Here is a 24201-nt window from a genome sequence, read left to right as displayed (position 1 = left end):
TTTATATGTTACTTGACCTTTTTCCCTTACTGCTTTTAATATTCTTTCTTTGTTTTGTACATTTGTTGCTTTGACTATTATGTGGAGGGAGGAAGTTCTTTTCTGGTCCAGTCTATTTGGTGTTCTCTAGGCTTCTTGTATGATCATGGGCATCTCTTTCTTTGGGTTAGGGAAGTTTTCTTCTATAATTTTGTTCAAGACATTTACTGGCCCCATTACCTTGGGAGTCTTCACTCTCTTCTATACCTATTATCCTTAGGTTTGGTCTTCTCATTGTGTCCTGGATTTCCTGGTTGTTTTGGCTAGGGTCTTTTTGCATTTTTCATTTTCTTTGACTCTTGTCTCAATGTTTTCTATGGTTTCTTCTGCCCCTGAGATCTCTCTCCTATCTCTTATATTCTGTTGGTGATGCTTGCATGTATATTTCCTGACTTCTTTCCTAAGATTTCTAACTCCCGAGTTGTCTCTCTTCATGATTTCTTAATTGTTTCTACTTCAATTTTTAGGTCCTGGATGGTTTTGCTCAATTCCTTCACCTATTTTATTGTGTTTTCCTATAGTTCTTTAAGGGATTTTTGTGTTTTCTCTTTGAGGGCTTCTACTTGTTTACTTGTGATCTCCTGTTTATGGGATTTTTATTTTGTTGTTTCCTCTTTAAGGGCTTGTACATTTTTACCTGTGTTCTCCTGTATTTCTTTAAGGGAGTTATTCATGTCCTTCTTAAATTCCTCTAGCACCATCGTGAGATATGATTTCAGATCCAAATCTTGCTTTTCCCGTGTTTTGAGATATCCAGGACTGCTGTCGTGGGAGTACTAGGTTCTGATCATGCCAAGTAGTCTTGGTTTCTGTTGGTAGGATTCTTGCATTTGCCTTTCACCATCTGTTGATCTCTGGTGTTAGACTTGCTGTCTCTGACTAGAGCTTGTTCCTCCTGTGGGCCTGTAAGTCCATGTTAGTACTTCTGGGAGATCTCCTCTATCTTGTAAATCTGGGCACAGATGGGTGAGTCCCTGGGTTAAAGCACTCCCTGGAGCCAGGATCTCCACTTTCAGGGAAGGGGAAGTGAGAATTGCAGAGCCACTGCTGTCACTTGGAGGCTGAGAGGATCTGTCCCTGCCTTCCTGCGACTCTCCTGTGACTCCTGATGCTTGTGCCTCCTGGCTGGTCCCCGATGATTCATATTTTTAAATTTATGATTGCTACCCATCTCCTATTGGGAAGAACATTTACTGGCTAAATTAGAAGACCATGATGAGCTCCAATATTTGGACTTTATAAATATAAAGGCAGGTCATAAAACTTGCATAATAATTCCTTCAATATTTTAACTGCAAATTTGGAAAGGCATTTCCTAAATCATTATTTTCCTTATACTTTTATAAAAATTGAGAACTGTAAATTGATATACATATTTTGAATAAAAAGATGGTAAGCAAATGCATTTGAAAAATTCATTATCTTACCATTATGAAACAGCTTTTGGTAATACAAGCATGTATTTATATACATATTTTCTGTACATATATTTCAGTGTGTGTGTACATACATACTGAAGTTTAGTAAACCATGATCAAGTTTACATTTTCTTATTTAATTTAAGAATATACCCTAAAGAACTAAATTTAATGATATAAGCCAATCACATAAAAACAAGTTTTTCCTGATTTTTTTCTGATATATTGAAGCTAAAAAGAATGAGATCAAGTATGCACAGAGTAGAATATTTAGTAGTTTAAAGAACCTTGAAGTGGATTGCCCTGATGTAGCCCATACCAGTATTCAGAACCCCAGCTGAAACTTGCTCACCTGTAAATATTCAAGGTTTCATCAGAGCCCATCAAGATTCTTCTCTTCTCCAGTTCCTGGTCCACAACTCAACAAATGTTTGTTTCCCCACCAGAGCGTGTTTCAGACCAGAGAGCCCAGGTAAGATGTACCTGTTTGCTGACATCCAAAGATTCATTAGAGCCTACCAGCCCTCCTTAGAAGGTTTCCATTTCCCAACATGCAACTTCAGTAGAGGCCACACAAGAACCTGGAAACACAGAAGCTTACATGAGATCCCAGACCTCCAGAAGCAATACCAGAAAAAAGAAAAAAAAATACAAGCATCAAAAACTGTAGTGGAGACACCCTACCAAACCCTAGAAATCAAGTCAGAAGAAACACGGGCTGTAAGGTTAACTTAGAAAAATCAGTAGGCTTCACATATTCAAGCAAAAAACTGGCTGACAAAGAAATCAGGGAAACAATATCATTCACACATCCTGCAAATAATATAAAATATCTTGTGGTAACTCTATCCAAGCAAGTGAAAGATCTGTATAACAAGAAATTTAAGCCTCACAAGAAATAAACTGAAGAATATATCAAAAAACAGAAAGATCTCCAATGTTCAAAGATCACTAGGATTAAAATTGTAAAAAGGACCATCTTACTAAAAGCAATCTACAGATTCAATGCAAACCCCATCAAATTTCCAACACAAATAAGTACAGACATTGGAAGAACAATACTCAGCTTTATACGGAGAAACAAACAAACTCATAATATCTGAAAAAATCCTGTACAATAAAAGAATTTCTGGAGGTATCACTGTCACTAATTTCAAGCTCTACTGAAGAAATATAGTAATAAAAACCACATGGTACTGGCATCAAACCAGACAAACTGATTAGTGGAATTGAATGGATGAACTACATGATGTAAATCTACACATCTGTGAACACATGCTTTGGAGTAAAGAAGTAAGAAGTATCCAAAAGAAAATAGAAAGCATCTTACACAAATGCTGCTTGTATAACTGGATGTCAGCATGTAGAATCATGCAAATAGGTTTGTATCTATCACTCTTGCACAAAACACAAATGCAACTGGTTTAAAGACTAACATAAAAACTGATACACTATATCTGATAAAGAAGGAACTGAGGAATAACCTTTAATCATTAGCACAGGGGACAATATCCTAAACAGAATATTAATGGCTCAGGAATTGAGATTGAAAATTAATAAATGGGACCTCATGAAACTGAAAATCTTTTGCAAAACAAGAAAAATTGTCAATAGGACCCAAATGCAGCCTACAGAATAGGAAAAGGTTTCACAACTACATATATGATAGAAGGCAAATTTCCTAACTATTTAAAATACTTAAAAACTAGACATCAGCAAACCAAGTAATCTAGTTAAAAAATTTGGTACAGATCTAAACAAGAATTCTCATCAGAGGAATCTTGTGATAAATATGTAACTTATTTCATTTCTGTTCCAAGATTAAAGATTAAACTTATAATAAGCCCTGTCTTAGTCATGGTTTTTATTTCTGCACAAACATCATGGTCAAGAAGCAAATTAGGGAGGAACGGGTTTATTTAGCTTATTTCCACATTGCTGTTTATCACCAAAGGAAGTCAGGACTGGAACTCAAGCAGGTCAGGAAGCAGGAGCTGAGGCAGAGGCCATGGAGGGATGTTCCTTACTGGCTTGCTTCCCCTGGCTTGCTTAGCCTGCTCTCTTATAAACCCAAGACCTCCAGCCCAGGGATGGCACCACCCACAAGGGGCAATTGAGAAAATGCCCCCCCAGCTGGATCTCATGGAGGCACTTCCCCAACTGAAGCTCCCTTCTCTATGATAACTCCAGCCCTTGTCAAGTTGACACACAAAACCAGCTTGTACAAGCCCTTAATTTCTTTTTTCAAAAACATGGGTCTGCTCCAATTCCTCTGCATGTATATTACAGCTTTCAGTTTAATATCTTTTGCTTTTTATTTGTTAATCATTTTATTTGTTTACCTTTCAAATGTTATCCCCCTTTCTGGTCTCCCCTCCATGAAACCCCCACCCCTAACTCTCCCCTTTGCATCTAAGAGCGTACTCTTTCACCCACCAGCTCCCACCTCACCTATCAGTGATCCCCTTAAAAAAGAAAGAAAGGAAGGAAGGAAGGAAGGAAGGAAGGGAGAAAGGAAGAAAGGAAGGAAGGAAGGAAGAAAGGAAGGAAGAAAGAAAGAAAATAAGCTTTTAAAGCACTAGATCTGGGTAGAATCTACCCTCTCCGACATTATGTCTTCTTCCTTTCCAACAAGCTCCCAAAATTATTTGCTCTGTTACACCCAGTCCACTCTTACTCTGACTGACCAACCATAATGGCTGGTTCTCACAATCCTTTAACCCATGGTGTCTTCTCCTCGTTCCAACATCTCTTTCTCTTTGTGTGGTCCAGCCTCAGAGTCCAAACACCCTCTTAGATGCAAAGGTGCAAGTTGGGGTGGGAGTTTCATGGAGGGGATACTTGGAAGGGAGATAATATTTGAAACACCACCTACCTCTCTTCTGCCAAGCTACAAGAGGTAGGCATCTTTGTTCAACCAGTAGTTTTACATTAAGTGGCAAGGTTACATAGTATCACTTGGTGTACATGAGGATCTCCTCATACTTGGGGACAACTAGACTTTGGAAGCTACTATTTAGCATTACAATATATAGTTGGGGTGTTTTAATATGCTTGCCCATAGGGAGTGGCAATACCAGGAAGTGTAGCCTTGTTGGAGGAAGTGTGTTACTGTTGGGGTGGGCTTTGATACTAGCCTCCTAGGTGCCAGGAAGGCAATCTTTTGCTGTTGCCTTTGAAATAAGACATTTCTTCAGAGCCATGCCTGCCTGGATCCTGCCATGCTTTTAGCCATGATGATAATGGGCTGAACCTCAGAATCAGTAAGCCAGACATAATTAAATGTTGTCCTTTATAAGTGTTGCCTTTGTCATGCTGTCTGTTTACATCAATGAAAACCCTAGCTAATACAATAATAAAAGACCAAACCTCAACAGGAATCTCAAATGAGTGAGAAGCACTAAAAGAAATGTTCAAAATCCTCAAACATCATGGAAATGCAAATCAAAACAATTTATGACCAAACAAAACTGCAAGAGATAGCTCATGGTGGTGAACATGTGAGGCAAGGGGAATACTCCTCTATTGGTGTTTGGAGTACAAACTTGTACAGCCAAGTTGGAAATCATTGTGGAAATTTCTCAGATAATTTGGAATTAATCTACTACCTCCAGACCCAGCTATAGCACTCTTGGGCATATACCCAAAGGATACTTCATCCTACCATAAAGACACTTGCTTGTCTTTTCTCACAGAATCTTTATTCATAATAACCAGAAACTGGAAACAAACTAGATATCCTTCAATTATAAAATAGATAAAGAAAATGTGGTGCATTTACACAATGGAAAGTTAATCATCTGTTAAAGGATAGAATCATAAAGTTGCAGGCAAATTAGGGTAACTAGAAAAAAAAATTGTGAGTAGGGTAACACAGACCCAGAAAGATTAGCATTAAATCTATTCACTTATAGCTATAAAGTAAAGTATAACTGTGCTACAATCCACAGACCCAGAGAAGTTAAATAAGAAGGAAGTCTCAAAGGGTAACACATAAATCTCTTTGGGAAGGGGAAACAGAATAGATATTATAGGAATACTGAAGGTTAATGGGGACCAGAACAGGGTGATCAGGTGGGGGAGAGGAAGGAGAAAAAGAGTACTGGGAGAGACAACTGGAATCTGGGGGCGGGTCATATTGGGAAAGAGCTAGAAACTTGGTTCAATGGAAACACCTAGGAATCTACAAAGGTGACACTAGAAAAGAAGCCTAGCAAGAGTTTCAATGAAGAGACTCAGACACCATCTCAGTCATAAAACTTTCAACTTACAATTTTTCTACTTATAAAATGTCCTTGGATAATCTAGGTGCCGAAATAGCTGAGTAGTATTCCATTGTGTAAATGTACCATATTTTCTGTATCCATTCCACTGTTGAGGGACACCTAGGTCCCTTTGAGCTTCTAGCTATTATAAATAAAGCTGCTATGAACATAGTGGAGCATGTGTCCTTGTTAGATGTTGGAACATTATTTGGGTATATGCCTAGGAGTGGTATATCTGGGTCCTTGGGTAGTACTATATCCAATTTTCTGAGCAACCACCAGTCTGATTTCCACAGTGGTTATTACACCTTGTAATCCCATTAAAAAGGTTAGAATGTTCTTCTTTTTCTACATCCTTACCAGCAAATCTCTTCTGTCACCCGAGATTTGATCTTAGCCATTCTGACTGGTGAAAGGTGGAATCTCAAGATTGTTTTAATTTGCATTTCCCTGATAACTAAGGATGTTGAACATTTCTTTAGGTGCTTCTCGGCCATTTGGTATTTCTCAGTTGAGAATTCTTTGTTTAGCTCTGTACCCCATTTTTAATAGGGTAATTTGGTACTACTCAGTTATTAAAAACTGAATTCATGAAATTCTTAGGAAACTGAATGGAGTTAGAAAATATCATCCCGAGTGAGGTAACCTAGTCACAAATCAACACACATGGTATGCACTCATTGATACTTGATATCCATGGGAATCCTGCAATTTTCTGAAAAAAAATAGTGGATGAATTCTAGGAGTAACATATGAGACAAGATTTTTTTAAGTCTAGAAGGGGAAAGTAGAGTAAGCTTGGATCATGAATATGTAAAATATCATTTGAGCTAGGGAATTAGTTTGAATATTTGTAGGAAAGGAAGGAAGGAAGGTAAGTACACACTACAAAAATTTATTTTTCATAACAGAGCTTGAATTGTCCTGCTGGATAAATACGATAATATTTGAAACTAAAAAATGTTAATTTTCCTATTATGTTGATTAAACAAAAATTGAAATATATTGGACTCTACAAAATGTATAATTACTATGGATAAACATTATATATATAATGTTCTAGTCCCTTCAAAGATATACCACAAAGGTTTTATTGTGACATCACATATTTTTAATAGTTACATATTTCATTATACACTTAGTCATCTACTGACTTATCACTTGATATTTAGGTTGTTTTCAACTTATTTACACTATAATTAATACTATAATTACATTTTGTGAATATATTTTTTTACCACAAATGTTTAAATACTAGGGATTTAATTTTAGAAGAAAAATTACAGAGTTAGTTATTAGTGGACAAATCTTAAGCTTTTATATATGTGTGTGTGTGTATGTGTGTGTGTATGTGTGTATATATATATATATATATATGTATGTGTACATATATATATATATATATATATCCCTTCAGAAAAATCAGATGATTTAATATTACTATCAGTAGATTTTCTTGATACTTTCTAGCACTAAATATGTATATGTCTTTTACATACACATTGAGGAATCTGCATTTTTTGAGAATATAGGACATGTGATGGTTAAAAAAGTTTTATTAATTTAGAGTCTTGTTAGTCATCATTATTTTCAATTAGATACATTATATCCATTGTCCATTCCTAAAGTAAAGCTACTCAGGTATTATTAGTTTGCTCCTTAACATGCAGTATCCTGAATTCATATAAAGTCATATTCTTATCTATTTTTTTCACAGTGCAATTCACACTTTTATTATTGCAGTTCAATTTACCATTGGATTCTTGACAGAAGCATTACATTTTGGTTTAGGACATCATTGTTATTTTGTTTAATTTTACATGTAAGAATTGTATGCTTGTATAGAACAGAGTATGATGTTCTGGTATAAATGTATACATTTATAGAATGTATGTTGATCAAGGTAAGGTTTAATATAATGCATCAGCTCACACATTTATCAGCTGATACCCATTATGCATTACATCACACATTTGTGACCCAAACAGTAAAAAGACATTTTAAAGCTCTTATCATAATAAGGTATATTACTATAAACTATATTACATATTTTTGTCAGAGAATGTTAACTATATATGAATATATATGTTGAGAAGGCTAATCTTTAATTTATGATATTCTGCCTCACCTCACTGAGTGTTGGTGTTACATATATATACCATCATACACAACTTAGAATACTAATACTTAATTTGGTACTTTGTTGTTGAGTTTATATGTTGAGTTTATTGGTTATTTTATTTATTTACATTTCAAATCTTATTCACCTTCCCATTTTCCCCTCCACAAGCCCCCTATCCCCTCCTCTCTCCCCCTGCCTCTATGAGGGTGCTCCCAGACCAGCCCATTCACTTTTGCCTCAGTGGCCTAGCATTCCCCTGTCCTGGGTCATTAAACCTCCCTTCCCAGTGATAACAGGTAAAGAATTCCTGGTACATATCCATCTGGAGCTATGACTACTCCCTGTATACTCCTTGGTTGGTGGTTTAGTCCCTGGGAGCATTGGCAGGGGTGGAGTCTGGTTGGTTGATATTGTTGTTCTTTCTGTGAGGTTGCAAACCCCTTAAAATCCTTCTCAAGCCCTTTCATTTCCCTTTCTGTTCTGAATTCTGGTAGCCACTGCTCCATTCTAGTGAGCTTGTCTATTTTAGATTTTGCATATAAGTGAAATCATCTGGTATTTGTTTTTCTGTGCCTGCTAAATTCACTTAACATTATGGTCTACTGCATATTCATTGTGCTTCAAGTTATTTTTCTTTTTTCTTATAATCAAAGAGTATTTGGTTATATACATTTTCCACATTGTCTCCATCCATTCACATGTCAATGAACATGGAAAGAGATCTTTGCAATTTTAAAAAGTGCTATGATAAAAATATGAGTAATGGTATCTCTTTGATATAGTGCCATTTTCTCTGGATAAATACCTAGTAGTTGGATTGGTGTAGCATATGGTAGTTATATTTTGCACTCCCTTTGAAATATCTATTCTGTTTTCCATTGTGAATCTAGTAATTTAAATTCCCACAAGCAGTATGTAAAAGCTCGATTTGATACACATTTTTACCATGAACTATTAAACTTGCAGGATACTAAATTGTCTCTTCTTGGCACATAGATAGCTTGCTTTGGTAAGGATGCTGCCTAATTATTTCATCTAAGTCTAATTAGTTCCAGTAGATTCTAAGAAATCTACAATTGAAGTTTGAATTTCAAAAATGCACATTTAAATAGAGGGCACAATTCGGTTCAGAGCAACACCTGAAACAAATTAAAGGAAGACTTTATGATTTTAGACCTTACCTTGGAAAATTCAAGAACAGGAAACTGACACCCTGACTTTGGCCATTAAATTTAGCTATGCATTCACTACCTTGCACATAATATTCTTAATCATTGTGATGTAGTTTCCTTTCCACATTTTTATATTATTTTTCCATCTTGAAACCTATTCTATTAATGATACAACATTTTATTCTTTAGTTGACATGATTGAATGTTTTACTTATATATTTGCTACTATACTTGATTGTTTCTACTAAACTACTATACTTCTTTGTGACCAGAAAATAAGTAATGCACCAGTGCTAATAATAAAAAAATAGTAAATTATTATCATGTTATATATAATACAAGTAAATATTTATTTTAGTCACTAAAAGTCAAATGAGACTCAAGTATGTTTTGTTTTTTGTTTATTTATTCTTTTTTTTTTCAAAATGCCTCAGCCAAAATTTGGAGTTTATTGTGTGCAACGTATAGGTATTTATATAACTTTTATACAAATTCATCTAGAATTTTCTTCAAGCCTTTTACAGATTGAATGTTCATATTTTCCATCTATAATCCTCTGCTTTTATCTTAGTATAAAGGTGTTTTATTTTATAAGCTATCCACTGATTATTAGTACTTGTTTGATATGTCATTTATATTTACATTAATGAAGAATATTTAAAACTCAGATAATCATGTACCTATACACTCATGCATTGATAGCATGGCAATGTAGACACTTAAAAGCATATATGGTTTGCATATTGTACTTCACATTTTTGGTTTCATGTCCATCCAATTTTGAGTGTTATCTCTCACCCTCTTCTCCTCTCTATTTCCATAAATATTCCCTGCTGGTTCACATGTCTTACGTAGACATCTATCTACTTATATAAACTAGGAATTCTTGAAGAAAATTTCAGAATAAATCAACTTCCCCTTCATTCTTCTCTCATAAAAATGTGGCTTTTCAGCTCTTTGTAAGCCTTTCTTATGTTTTCCTGCTACTCTGAGATAATGTAAACAGACATTTTACTCACTACTGTTGGTTTTATTCTTTGTAAAAAGTACACTTTTGCTTAAATTGGAAATTCCTTTAGATGTCACTTTAACCAAATAGAATTGTTCTGCTAGAGGGAAAGTAAGGCACTACAGTAAAGAGTGCAGACAATTCTTTGTTGCCCAAATTTCATTCACTAAATTAAATCTTTCCCAGATGTAGCATACTCACTGCTACTGCAGTCAAAACCACTTAATGGTAATTTATAAATGGAAGGGTTATAAACATAGTATGATTGATAAGTAAGGATGTGGGCACACTTGCAGAAGTAAATGTTTTTGAATGAACATTTAAAAGAAAGGTAACCCTCACAGTTATTAGTAATCTGTCTGGTTCTGAAAGACTTTTGGAATGCAGTCTGGGTCAGGAAAGTAGCACGTTTTACATTTTTGGCTGCTATGACTGTCTCTGAAATGGCAGTCTCAGAAGAGATAGTGACTCCTGACACACAAACACACACACACACACACACACACACACACACACACACACACGCACGCACGCACATGCACACACATCTTTATTCAAATTAGCAGAGATATTGTAGTGTATCAGAAAATAGAAAAGGGAACATTAGGCTATAATCACCATATTCTGATGAATTGCAGATAAGAAGCCTTATGTTCGGCACTCAGATCTTAATCCTAGTTTTAAATGCTGACATAAGATGTTAATAAGAATCTTAAATACATTAAGGAAAAATACTTTATGGCTAACTAAATTAAATACTAAAGAACCATATTTATTCATTGATGATTTTTCTATTAAAATAACATGAAGTGTCCCTTCTCAAAGAAAGGCAAAGTCAACCCATATGTTACTGTTTTTGTTGCTTAAAATTATGTAATGTCTATGAAAACCTGATTCTTAAATAGGTCCTTAACTGTAGGAAGCTTTATGAAAATAAACTGTAGAACATATGTGTGCATGAAGTGAATGTTAGGCAGATGGCCTTATCACGTTCTTCTGCTCTTTTCAAAAATGTTTCTACTTTTCTTTTAAAGGAAGTATATATATATAACAGTTTATGGGGAAAGAAAAGTATGTTAGGACAATCAGATGTTTGATACATGTTTTTGAAAAAAAAAATAAAAGGAATGGATAGAAGGATGGGAGAATACAGGACAAATTATATATATATATATATGTATATATATATATATATACACACACATACACACACATATATGTACATATATATATATAAATATATATACATATGTGTGTGTGTGTGTGTGTGTTTAGAGCTGGACTCTTGAGAACAAATAGCTTATTCCTGGAGAATACTGTATGTGTGTATTTTTACTCTCCCAGCAGTCATTTCTGTAGGTTTGCATCTATTGGTGAGGCCTTGTGAGATTTTCATCATCCATGCTGGCATTTCAAATTGTGTTGTCACAGTTATATTTTTTTTTGTATAATTTTGAGATTTCATTTTTATAGCTTCCCTATTTTCTATAGAAGATACAATCTCACAGGAGGTATTCTGGTCTAATGGCTTTTACAATCTTTCTTACACCTTCCTCCATTATTCCCTGGGCCTTACACAGATTGTGCTTATATGAACTAACCAGGCCTAGGATCCACTGGTGAGTTTTTCTCTAAATTTTGACAAGTTATGGGTTTCTTGGATGGTCTCTTTATGTTACAAAAACAAGTTTCTTTTAACATATGAGGAATGAGAATTACACTTTTCTGTCAGTAGGAAGTATACTGGTTTAGCAAATTGGCAATAGTTAAGTCCTCTTCTGAGATCTATGACTTATTATCTACAAGTGGTTGGGTAGGTTTATAGTATCAGGCATGAATTCCTTCCTCTTAATCCATGGTTATAAAGATATATACCAGAAAAAAGATATATACATATTTTTATACATAGACTTTTTTGGTCTTATAACTATTCTCCATTTTCTCTTGATATTATTTTTAAATTAAAATACAATCATATAATTTACCTCCTCCATCTCCTCCTTACAACTTCATTTGCAGTCTCTAAGATTTTTCAAATCAATGACTTCTTATTTTTTAAATATCATTGCTGCATATAGATGTAGATTAGTATATAAACATAAACTGTTGAGTCCATTTAGTGTTTCCTGTATGTATATAATTTTAGTGTTGACTACTTGTGATCAAATAACTATTTATGGAGTTCATCTCTGGGGAAGGCTTATTCTCCCTCTTAAGAAGATTTTAACTGCCTATGTTTCTTTACCTAGTGTGGGGCCCTCTGTGATTGATGGGGATTGACTATCCCAATTTTTATGTCAACTGATGATATAATTGTTCAGGTCTTATCAAAGAGTCATATCCTTGATATTTAGAAAACTCAGTCATGTACCAAACTCTCTGGTCCTTTGATACTTTCAGTCTCTCAGGCCCTGATCCATGGATGACCCTTCCCTAAGCCTTAGGTACAAGCGTTGTGTTGTAGGTGTATTATTTAGGCCTAGGAAATCCACAGGCAGTTATTGTCTGCATTTATACTAGATGTGGATTTCTGTAACTTTCTGCTTACTGCAAAAGGATGCTCCTTTGCTGAAATTTGAGTGATATACTTGTCTGTGGGATAAGAATAACTACTTAGAACACAGATAGGAATTATTATTATTATTTCAAATGCATTTGCAAAATGCTCTCTCTAACTCTATGAAGAATTCAGTTGGAATTTTGATGGGGATTGCAATTGAATCTGTAGATGTCCTTCGGCAAGATGGCCATTTTTACTATATTAATCCTGCCAATCCATGAGCATGGGAAATCTTTACATTTCTGAGGACTTCTTTGATTTATTTCTTCAGAAACTTGAAGTTCTTGTCATATAGATCATTTAGTTGCTTGGTTAGAGTCGTACCAATATATTTTATATTATTTGCAACTATAGTGAAAGGTGTCATTTACCTAATTTCTGTCTCAGCCTGTTAATCCTTTGAGTAGCAGAAGGCAAGTGATTTGTTTGATTTAATTTTTTACCCAGACAATTTGCTGACATTGTCTATCAGGTTTAGAAATTCTCTGGTGGAATTTTTGTGGTCACTTAATCATATTATCATATCATCTGCAAATAGTGATATTTTCATTTCTTCTTTTCCAATTTATATCCCTTTGACCAGGATAGTGAAAACTATTCTCAACAATAAAAGAACTTCTGAGGGAATCACCATCATTGACCTCAAGCTGTATTAAGGAGCAATAGTGATAAAAGCTGTATGGTACTGGTACAGAGACAGGCAGGACGATCAATAAAATAGAATTGAAAGCCCAGAAATGAACCCACACACCTATAGCCACTTGGTCTTTGACAAAGGAGATAAAATCTCCCAGTGGTAAAAAGAGCATTTTCAAAAAATGGTACTGCTTCATCTGGAAATCAGAGTAGAGAAGAATGCAAATTGACCCTTGTACAAAGTTCAAGTCCAAGTGGATCAAGGACCACCAAGTAAAACCAGATACACTGAAACTAATAGAAGAGAAAGTGGGGAAGTGCCTCAAACATATGGGTACAAGGGAAATTTTCCTAAAAAGAATACAAATGGCTTAAGCTCTAAGATCAACTATAGACAGATGGGACATCATAAAATTGCAAAGCTTCTGCAAGGCAAAAGACACTGTCAATAAGACAAAACTACAACCAACAGATTGGGAAAAGATCTTTACCAATCCTATATTCGATACAGGGCTAATATTCAATAAAAATAAAATAAAATGTTCTTACTCTACAAAACATGCTGAAAATATATTCAAGATATAATTAGGATATCTCATGGTTATGAATCAAAAGATGCAATAGTTTACAATTGCCAATACTACTCAAACATAAGTCTTATTAATTAGAAAGTAACAACATGTTTTCCTTGTTTCAATTGCTACTTATATTCACAGTATTTTATAGGAATTCAGTAATCTTCAAAAACAGTAAAAATATAAAGAATACATGCTTATCAATTTCAAAATAAAGTTGTATTCCAGCAATGTTTGACAGAAATACCAAAGTTTAGAAAATAGCTTAACAGATAAAGAAACTTGCTTCCATGTTTGATGACCTGACTTCAGTGCCTGGAACCCATATAGAGGAATATGTGTACCAACTACCTTTTAAGTTGTCATGTCATTACCATGTGTACAATAACATGTAAACACACACACATACATATAGACACACACACAAACACCCAACTAACTATATTTTTAAAAGAATTACCAACAGAAAATATAGCTATCTACCTGTAGCTAGTGGGGTCAAAGACTTCAGAGGACAAATCTACTTTTGTCACTTTCCTAAACAATATTAATTCCTTTTTTATTGGATATTTTATTTATTTACATTTCAAATGTTATCCCCTTTCCTGGTGCCCCTCCCAGAAGTCCCCTGTCTAGTTCCCCCTCCTCATGCTTCTATGAGGTTTATCCCCTACCCACCCACCCACTTCTGCCTCCCAGCCCTTGCATTCCCCTACAATTTGGCATCGAGCCTTCATAGAACCAAGGGCCTCCTCTTCCATTGATGCCCAATAAGGCCACCCCCAGCTATATATGTAGTTAGAGCCCCGGGTCCCTCCACTTTTACTCTTTAATTGGTGGTTTAGTCCCTGGGAGCTCTGGAGGGGGTCTAGTTGGTTGATATTGTTGTTCTTCCTATGTGATTGCAAACCCCTTCAGCTTCTTCAGTTCTTTCTCTAACTCTTCCATTGGGGATCCCATGCTCAATCCAATGGTTGGCTGAGAGGATCAGTCTCTGTATTTGTCAGGCTCTGACAAGGCCTCTCAGGAGAGAGGTGTATCAGGCTCGTTTTAGCATGCACTTCTTGGCATCCACAATAGTGTCTGGGTTTGGTAACTGTATATGGCATGTATCCACAGGTGCGGTAGTCTCTGGATGGCCTTTCATTCAGTCTCTGATCCACAATTTGTCTCTGTATCTCCTCCCATGATTATTTTGTTCCCCCATCTAAGAAGGATCAAAGTATACAAATTTTGGTCTTTCTTCGTCTTGAGCTTCAAGTGGTCTGTGTTGGTCGCCTGCGCCAACGTAAATAAAACAAAGGGTTCTTCTGGTAGTAGGAGTAAGAAATAGATAGGAAGAGATTGAAAGATATAAGAAGAGTTAGGCTAGCCATACGGTACCTTACCCACATGGGAAGATAAAAACATTAGACAACACAGGTTCTGGTCACTCAGTCATCTTGAATTTAATGAATCTCCTTTGTTCCTGCAACAGGTAAAATACCTGGGTCAAAAACCCGTCCCCCAAAATACGTCAGTGTAACAGTCCAATCAGTGACTTCCTTCTTGCTCTGTGGGGATGGAGCTTCTGAATGTAACAGGAGCTAAGTTTCGCTCAATGGGCGGACAGCGCTGTGCTGGGGCCCAAATGGTTGCTGTTTACTGTCCAGGCTTTGGGGAGGGAGTCCACAGGTCTGTGAATTGTATCTTGGGTATTTCAAGCTTTAGGGCTAAAATGCACTTATCAGTGAGTGCATAGCATGTGTGTCCTTTTGTGATTGGGTTACCTCACTCAGGATGATGTTTTCTAGTTCCATCCATTTCCCTAAGAATTTAATGAAGTCATTGTTTTTAATAGCTGTGTAAGTACTCCATTGTGTAAGTGTACCACATTCATTAGATGCCGAAAAAGCATTTGACAAAATACAACAATCTTTCATGATAAAAGTCTTGGAAAGATCAGGAATTCAAGGCCCATACCTAAACATAGTAAAAGCAATATACAGCAAACCAGTAGCCAACACAAACTGCATGGAGAGATACTTGAAGCAATCCCATTAAAATCAGGGACTAGACAAGGCTGTCTACTCTCTCCCTACCTGTTCAAAATAATACTCGAATTTATAACCAGAGCAATAAAACAAGAAAAGGAGGTCAAAGGGATAGAAATTGGAAAGGAAGAATTCAAGATATCACTATTTGCAGATGATAGGAGAGTATACTTAAATGACCCAAAAATTTCATCAGAGAAATCCTATAGCTGATAAATTAACTTCAAAAAAGTGGCTGGATATAAAATTAACTCAGACAAACTGGTAGCCTTCTGAAAAGCAAAGGAGAAATGGGTAGAGAAAGAAATTAAGGAAATGACACCCTTTGCAATAGTCACAAATAGTAAATATCTTGGTATGACTCAGCAAGCAACTGAAATATTTGTATGACAAAATCTTCAATTCTCTGAGAAAGAAATCAAAGAAGACCTCAGAAGATGAAAAGATCTCCTATGCTCATGGATCAGCAGGATGAACAAGTAAAAATGGCCATTTTACCAAAAGCAATCTACAAATTCAATTAACCCCCCATCAAAATTCTACCTCAACTCTACACAGAGATAGAAAAAGGAATTATTAAATTGATTTAGAACAACAAAAATCCCAGGATAATGAAAACTATTCACAACAATAAAAGCACTTCTGGGAGAATCATCATCCCTATCCTCAAACTGTATTATGGAGAAATAATGATAAAAAACTGCATGGTATTGGTAGAGAGACAGGCAGATAGATCAGTGGAATAGAACTGAAGACCTAGAAATGAACCCACATACCTATGGTAACTTGATCTTTGACAAAGGAGCTAAAACTACCCAGTGGAAAAAAGACAGTATTTTCTACAATTGGTGCTGGCTCAACTGGCATTCAGCATGTAGAAGAATACACATCAATCCATTCTTATCTCCTTGTACAAAGCTCAAGTCCAAGTGGATCAAGGACCTCCAAATAAAACCAGATACACTGCAACTAATAGAAGAGAAATTGGGGAAGAACCTTGAACACATGGGCACAGTGAAAAGTTTCTAGAACATAACACCAATGGCTTATGCTCTCTGATCAACAATAGATAAATGGGATCTCATAAAATTGCAAAGCTTCTGCAAGGCAAAGGACACTGTCAATAGGACAAAACTGCAACCAACAGATTGGGAAAAGATATTTACCAATTCTACATCCAAAAAAGGTATAATATCCAATATATACAGAGAACTCAAGAAAGTAGACTTCAGCTAACCAAATAACTCTATTAAAAATAGGGTACAGAGCTATACAAAGAATTTTTAACTGAGGAATATTGAATGGCTGAGAAGCACCTAAAGAAATGTTCAGTATCCATAGTCGTCAGGCAAATGCAAACCAAAACAACCCTGAGATTCTACTTTACCAGTCAGAATGGCTAAGATCAAAAACTCATGTGATAACAGATGATGGCAAGGATGTGGAGAAAGAGGAACTTTTCTCTATTGCTGGTGGGATTACAAGATGTTACAACTCTGGAAATCAGTCTGACCGTTCCTCAGAAAATTGGACAGAGTACTATATGAGGAACCAGCTATACCAGTCCTGGGTATATATCCAAAAGATGCTCCAACCTATATCAAGGACACATGGTCTGCTATGTTCGTAGCAGCCTTATTTATAATAGCCAGAAGCTGAAAAGAACCGAGATGTTTGTCAACACAGGAATGGATACAAAAAATGTGGTACATTTACACAAAGAAGTACTACTCAGCTATAAAAAACAGTGAATTCATGAAATTCTTAACAAATATATGGAACTAGAAAATATTCTGTGTTTTAACCCAGTTACAAAAGAACCAACATGGTATATGTCCACTGACAAGTGGATATTAGAAAAAAGCCCACAATACCCAGGATAAAACTTACAGACCATATTAAGCTCAAGAATAAGGAAGACCAAATTGTGAATTCTTCACTTGTACTTAGAAGGAGGAACAAAATAATCATGGGAGGTAGAGGGTAGGTGGGACTTTGGAGTAAGGGATTAGAAGGGAAAAAAAAAGGGGCACGGATTAGGTGTTGGAGGATACAAGGGAGATTTACAGAGGGTCAGGAAATTGAACAGAGATATGTAGCAATGTGGGATGGGGAATGCAGTTCTCTGACAGTCCCAGATACCAGGAAAAAAGAAGCTCAGAGGACACAAATGGGGATAGCATTAGCTGAAATACCCAACAAAGGGGAGAGACAACCTGTAGAGGCCATATCCAGAGGTTAGATACAGCCTCTGGCTTGAGGGATGTGTCCACCTACCCTTCTCAAAAATTTTAATCCCAAATTGTTCCTGTCTAAATGAAATACAGGGACAAAGAATGGAACAGAGATCGAAGGAAAGGCCATCAAGAGACTGCCCCACCTGAAGATCAATCTAATATGCAGAAACCAAGCCAAGTCATTATTGCTGATGCCAAGAAGTGCTTGCTAATATTAGCCTGATATAGCTCTGTCCTGAGAAGCTTTGCCAGAGCCTGACCAGTACAGATGTGGAGGCTTGTGGCCAAACATTAGACTGGGCATGAGACTCTAATGGAAGAATTAGGGGAAGGACTGAAATAGCTGATGAGTTTGCAACCCCATAGGAACAACAACAATATCAACCAACCTGATACCCCTGAGCTCCCAGGGACTAAACCTCTAACCATAAAGTACAGGTGGAAGGACCCATGGCTCTTGCTGCTTATGTAGCAGAAGATTGCCTTATCTGACATCGATAGGAGGGGACGCCCTCGGTCCTGTTAAGGCTAAATGCACCAGTGTGTTTGGAATACCAGGACAGGGAAACAGGAGCAGGTGGGTTAGTGAGTAGGGAGATGGGGGATGGGATAGGGGGGTTTTTAGGGGGCATAAAATTTACAATGTAAATAAAGAAAACATCTAATAAAAAAGAAGAGGTAATAAGTATTTCATCAATATAATCCACTATATAAACAAATATAAAGAAAAGAAAAAATGATCATTTCATTAGATGCTGAAAACGCATTTGACAAAATTCAGCATCCCTTCATGTTAAAAGTATTGGAAAGATCAGAAATTCAAGGCCCACACCTAAACACAGTAAAAGCAATATACAACAAATCAGTAGTCAACATCAAACTAAATGGAGAAAAACTTGAAGCAATCACACTAAAATCAGGGACTAGACAAAGATACCCACTCTCACGTATCTTTTCACCATAGTATATGAATATCTAGCTAGGACAATTAGACAACAAAAGCAGGGCTACAAATTGGAAATGAAGAAGTCGAAGTATCACTATTTACAGATGATATGATTGTATACTTAAATGAACCCAAAAATTTCACCAGAGAACTCCTAAAGCTGATAAACAACTTCAGCAAAGTGGCTGGATATAAAATTAACTCAAACAAATCAGTAGTCTTCCTATACTCAAAGGATAAACAGGCTGAGAAAGAAATTAAGGAAATGATACCCTTCACAATAGCCACAAATAATATTGGTGTGACTCTAACAAAGCAAGTGAAAGATCCATAAGAACTTTAAGTCTCTGAAGAAAGAAATCGAAGAAGATCTCAGAGGATGGAAAGATCTCCCATGCTCATGAATTGGCAGGATTAATATAGTAAAAATGGCCATCATGCCAAAAGCAATCTACAGATTCAGTACAATCCCCATCAAAATTCCAACTCAATTCTTCACAAAGTGAGAAAGAGCAATTTGCAAATTCACCTGGAACAACAAAAATCCCAGGATAATGAAAACTATTCTCAACAATAAAAAAGTACTTCTGGTGGAATCACAATTCCTGACCTCAAGCTGTACTACAGAGCAATTGTGATAAAAACTACATGGTATTGGTACAGTGACAGGCAGGTAGATCACTGGAATAGAATTGAAGACGAAGAAATGAACCTACATACCTATGGTCAGTTGATCTTTGACAGAGAATCTAGAACTACCCAGTGGTAAAAAAAGACAGCATTTTTAGCAAATGATGCTGGCTCAACTGGCGGTTGGCATGTAGAAGAATGCAAATCGATCCATTCTCATTTCTTTGTACAACACTCAAGTCCAAGTGGATCAGGGACCTCCACATAAACTGAAATGTATTAATAATCCACTCTTACATTTCCATGACAAACAAAAATTCATGAGCTAAAAAAACATACAAAAGTGGGGAAAAACTTATAAAACTAAATATGGATATCATAGCATAACTGCTGAACAGAGAAAAGAATTGAAACACTTTAATTAAAAATTCATGAGTGTATGATAATGTGTGTAGAAACTGAAAATTTACAGACTATTTAAAACCTGTAATTGCTGACTGTTCAGATACTACACAGATGGATTATGGGTTGTGGTGAACAACAGAAAGGGATTATGGATGAATCTAATCTGTTCTATTCTAGCTGTTCCACATGCCGCCTGTCTCCGAAGAAAGCCTGACATCGATTAGATACTGAGCCAGGCTAATGCTGGCATCAGATCCAGTGATGGCAGCCTGCCAATTAGGAGATCCTTCCACTGGGTTTGCAAGTTTGATCTGTGCCCCAAACATCTGACAGATCTCATTGATTTTAGCGCCCTGAAGCCCAATTATGCACCTAATCAAGTCATTTGGAATGGTGAGTTCATGAGAAGTAGTTTGAGCAGATGCATCCAAACCTTCACTCAATCTGGTGTCACCTTGGTTCATGGGAAAATGAGATTGTTGCATTGCCAACTGATGCATCTTGGTCAAATCTGGCTGTGGAATGGCAGAATGTCTTTGAATGGCATAGGCCTCTAGAGGGGGTCCATCCAGGTCAGAGTTGAGCCACATGGACACATGGATGAGATGGTGTGGGGAAAGCTCACACTGTTGCTGTCTGTGCTGTACCTGTCCTGACAACCTGCAAAGATGACTGGAGAACAGGAGGGCTTGGGCAGGTACAGGATGGTCATGCCTTGAGGGGAACTGGGATAGAGTCTCTAACATGACCACACAGATCTGTTTGACACACTCAATGATTGATTGCAAAATGCCAGCAATAGTGATTGCTTGCTCAGTTGAGTAGGGGAGCATATCCCTTTCTTATTTCCTTGATCTTTCAACCACCTTTTCCAATAAGAGAGCCACACTGACTAGCAGGAAATGGGGGTCTATTGGCAGCTGTGCTATTTATTGGTCATAGATCTGCTTATTTCCTCTTCTAGTTTGTCAATAATCATAGCAATGGCTTTGAAGATAGCACTAATCAGTCCAGCCAACTTGATAATTCTCTCGGGACCATTCCCTTCTGAGATGTTGATATGTGCACCATTTTCCTCATGCATCTTCTTAACAGATTCTCCTTTCTTTGTGATGATTCTGCCAACTTCCTTTCCATGTATAAGTAGCCTGATGGTGAGAATGACATTTAATTCATCTTTAATCACACTGGTGTCCATGTCTAGCAGTTATAGGGAGCTGGAATTTGAGTGGTCAAGTCTTTGGTCACTGGAAGCATGAGTCAATTGAGGGGAAAAGGGAAGCAGGCGAAAAGTGGGAAGGTGGGGGTGGAACAATAAGGGTAGGAGGGGTGAGGGAGGCCTCAATAGCAGGCGGATGAGGGGAGGTAGAGGATGAGACAGGGGGAAAGAGACCCTAGGTTGAGTGGAGCACGGGTGGCCCAGAATTGTTCTTGTCTAAAGAAATGCAGGGACAAAAATGGAACAGAGTGAACAAAAGGCCACCCAGAGACTGCTCCACCTAGGGATTCATCCCATCTGCAGATAATAAACACCAGAGACTATTGCTGATGCCCAGAAATGTTTGTTGACAGGAGCCTGGTATGTCTGTCCCCTGAGAGTCTCTTATAGCACCTGACCAGAACAGTTGCAGATACTCAGAGCCACTCATCAGACTGAGTCCAATGGAAGAGTTAGGGAAAAGACTGAAGGTGCTGAAAGGGAATGCAGCCCGTTCAAAACAAAAACAAAAACAAAAAAACAAACAAACAAACAAACAAAAAAAACCAATATCAATAACTGGACCACACATGCAGAGCTCCCAGATACTAAACTACCAACCAAAGAATATATATGGAACTACCAATGGCTCCCACTACATATATAGAAAATTATTGCCTTATCTGGCATCAATGGGAAGGGCAGCCCTTGGTCCTGTGGAAGCTTGAGCATAAAGTGATGCTAGAGCACCCTCATAGAGGCAAAGTGGAGGGGGAATGGGATAGGGTATTGTGAAGGGGAAAATGGGAAGGGGGGCAGCATTGGAAATGTAAATTAATTAAATAACTAATTTAAAAGAAAAGTATAAGGAGACAAAAAATTATCCAGGTATTACAAACTAAAACCAACAGTCCACCAAAACACCACTGAGTACATTTTGTGCTTGTAACCTCCTACTAGGCATGGGACCTGCTGAAAAATTTGGCTGATATACTCAGTGAAACTCCATTGGAGAAACCAGATATTTTTCCCTTTGTCAGTGATTATCAGTTGCAAATAGTTTATTGTTTAATAGTAGGAACCTATGTTTACTTCTCCCTCTTGGTGCTGGATCCTTGTCTAGCATTTACCAAGACCCAGTCTCAGCATGAGGAGGGTCTCAGAGTCAATAGTGGATGCAAGCTGTCAGTTTAAGTACTCTTTCTTTACCTAAGGATTCTCATTGTTATTCCTACTTCTCCTTATTTTTCCTCCTTCCTTTTCATTCTTTTTCCTTCTCCCTTTTTATTCTTTTGTCTTCTCCCAACCAGATAGCCTGAACCCCTTCTTTTATTTACTAATGTTACAGCATCAATGCATTGAACATTGTTAATATCTTTTTAATTCCTTAAATCCACATGAAATTTATGAAACTCAGGTCATTAGTTCCAACCTCTACTTCCTTAAAACAGAAACAAAACTCAAAGCAAAACATATTTCCTTATAAATTGTACACAGCCTGTTCTTCATGGGTAGCTGGACATAGCTCTTGCAGTTTCCTAGCACAGCAGCCAGCACTCATTAATAACTATTTTCATGTAAGTCCAGAAAGGTGATATACTACTGTGACAGGATTTACCCTGTCTAATCACATTAAAATATTAGTGCAGCAGGAGGTCTGTGATTGGACAGGGAAAGGAAGGCAGAGCTAGGAGTTGCAGGAACAGAGAGCATCTCAGGAAAAAGGGAAGGCAGGCCAAGTGGAATAGGACAGAAAAGAAGAGCCAGATCCAATGTGGTTTTAACAAGCCACAGGTTGTTATAATACCATAAAGGTTAGAATAATTTAGAAAATTTGTCTAATCTAGATGGGCAGCTTTAATAATTATCAATTGGTTCTGAAATTATTGTTTTGGTATCTTGTGGATTGAGAATTTATTGATATATAAATCTGACTTGTTAATTACAAGCTTCTAGAGTTTTGTTTCTATAGGGTTGTTGGGTGTGGTAGCGGTTGATTGCAGGGAGAATGGTTGCTGCATAGGGTGGCAGCAAAAGGAACTCAGGAGCGCCAGCCTTGCCAGAGAATTGGCAGGTAGAAACAGTGATGGTGAAGCTGCAGCGGGGTCAAGAGTTGCCAGCACAAGCATGATAACATAAAGGTTCATTTTTTTAATATTTCCCACAACAGACTACTAAGGTTAAAATTATTTCTTACAAAATTTTAAAATATATGCAAATAAAACAGCTAGCTTCTCTAATATCTCTCTAGGCATTGTCATTCTCAATCTTTCAAGTAGCCAGGAAAATGAAATATTAACTTTTTATATGTTTGTATATCATCTTTTAATTCTCGAATCTTTGTTTCTTGTCCTAATTTATCTAGAAGATAATGATTCCTCGAAAATATCCCTCACCTCTAGCTCTTACAGTCATTCTGCCTACTCTTCATCATAGAACCCTTTGTCTTGAAGGGAGGGGGCTAATGATGATTTCCCATATAGGGCTACGTTCTCCAAATTCTGTCACTATCTGCACTGTTTTCAGTTGTTAATCTTTGTTTTAATTTCCATCTACTACAAGAAGTAATTTCTTTGGTGAGAATTGAGTGATATACTTTTCTTGGGGGCAGCCCCTCTTGAGGAAGAAGAATTGACATCAAAATACAAACATCACCAAGGCAACCCACAACATTTCCCCCTTTTGTCCAATTAAACTTCTTTCTCTCAAATATAAATTGAGCATAACCAGGATATTTGTGTAAGTTACAAAGTATGATATTCAATTAATATCCAGTCTTTCAGTTTGTCAATTAAAGGTCTCTATTATCTATCTTAACATTTTTACAATTTTATACCTGAGTTATGTTCTGATTTTAGCTTGCAATACCATCTGAAAAACATCCTTCCAACTCTATATCACATCTGTCAATGCTAAGCAACTTAAGTTTCCTTAAGAGACTATAACTAGTCTTCAA

General features: G+C 36.7%; 1 pseudogene; it reads right to left on the bottom strand.

The window, feature by feature from the left end:
• Positions 1–20220: 20220 nt before the first annotated feature.
• On the bottom strand, positions 20221–21273 carry LOC116094217 (annotated as a pseudogene).
• Between the last annotated feature and the right edge of the window lie 2928 nt (positions 21274–24201).

The sequence above is a fragment of the Mastomys coucha genome, chromosome X (assembly GCF_008632895.1).
Source record: "Mastomys coucha isolate ucsf_1 chromosome X, UCSF_Mcou_1, whole genome shotgun sequence".
Lineage (NCBI taxonomy): Eukaryota > Metazoa > Chordata > Mammalia > Rodentia > Muridae > Mastomys > Mastomys coucha.
Note: the sequence above shows the minus strand (reverse complement) of the source record. Positions and strands in the feature narration are given on the sequence as shown.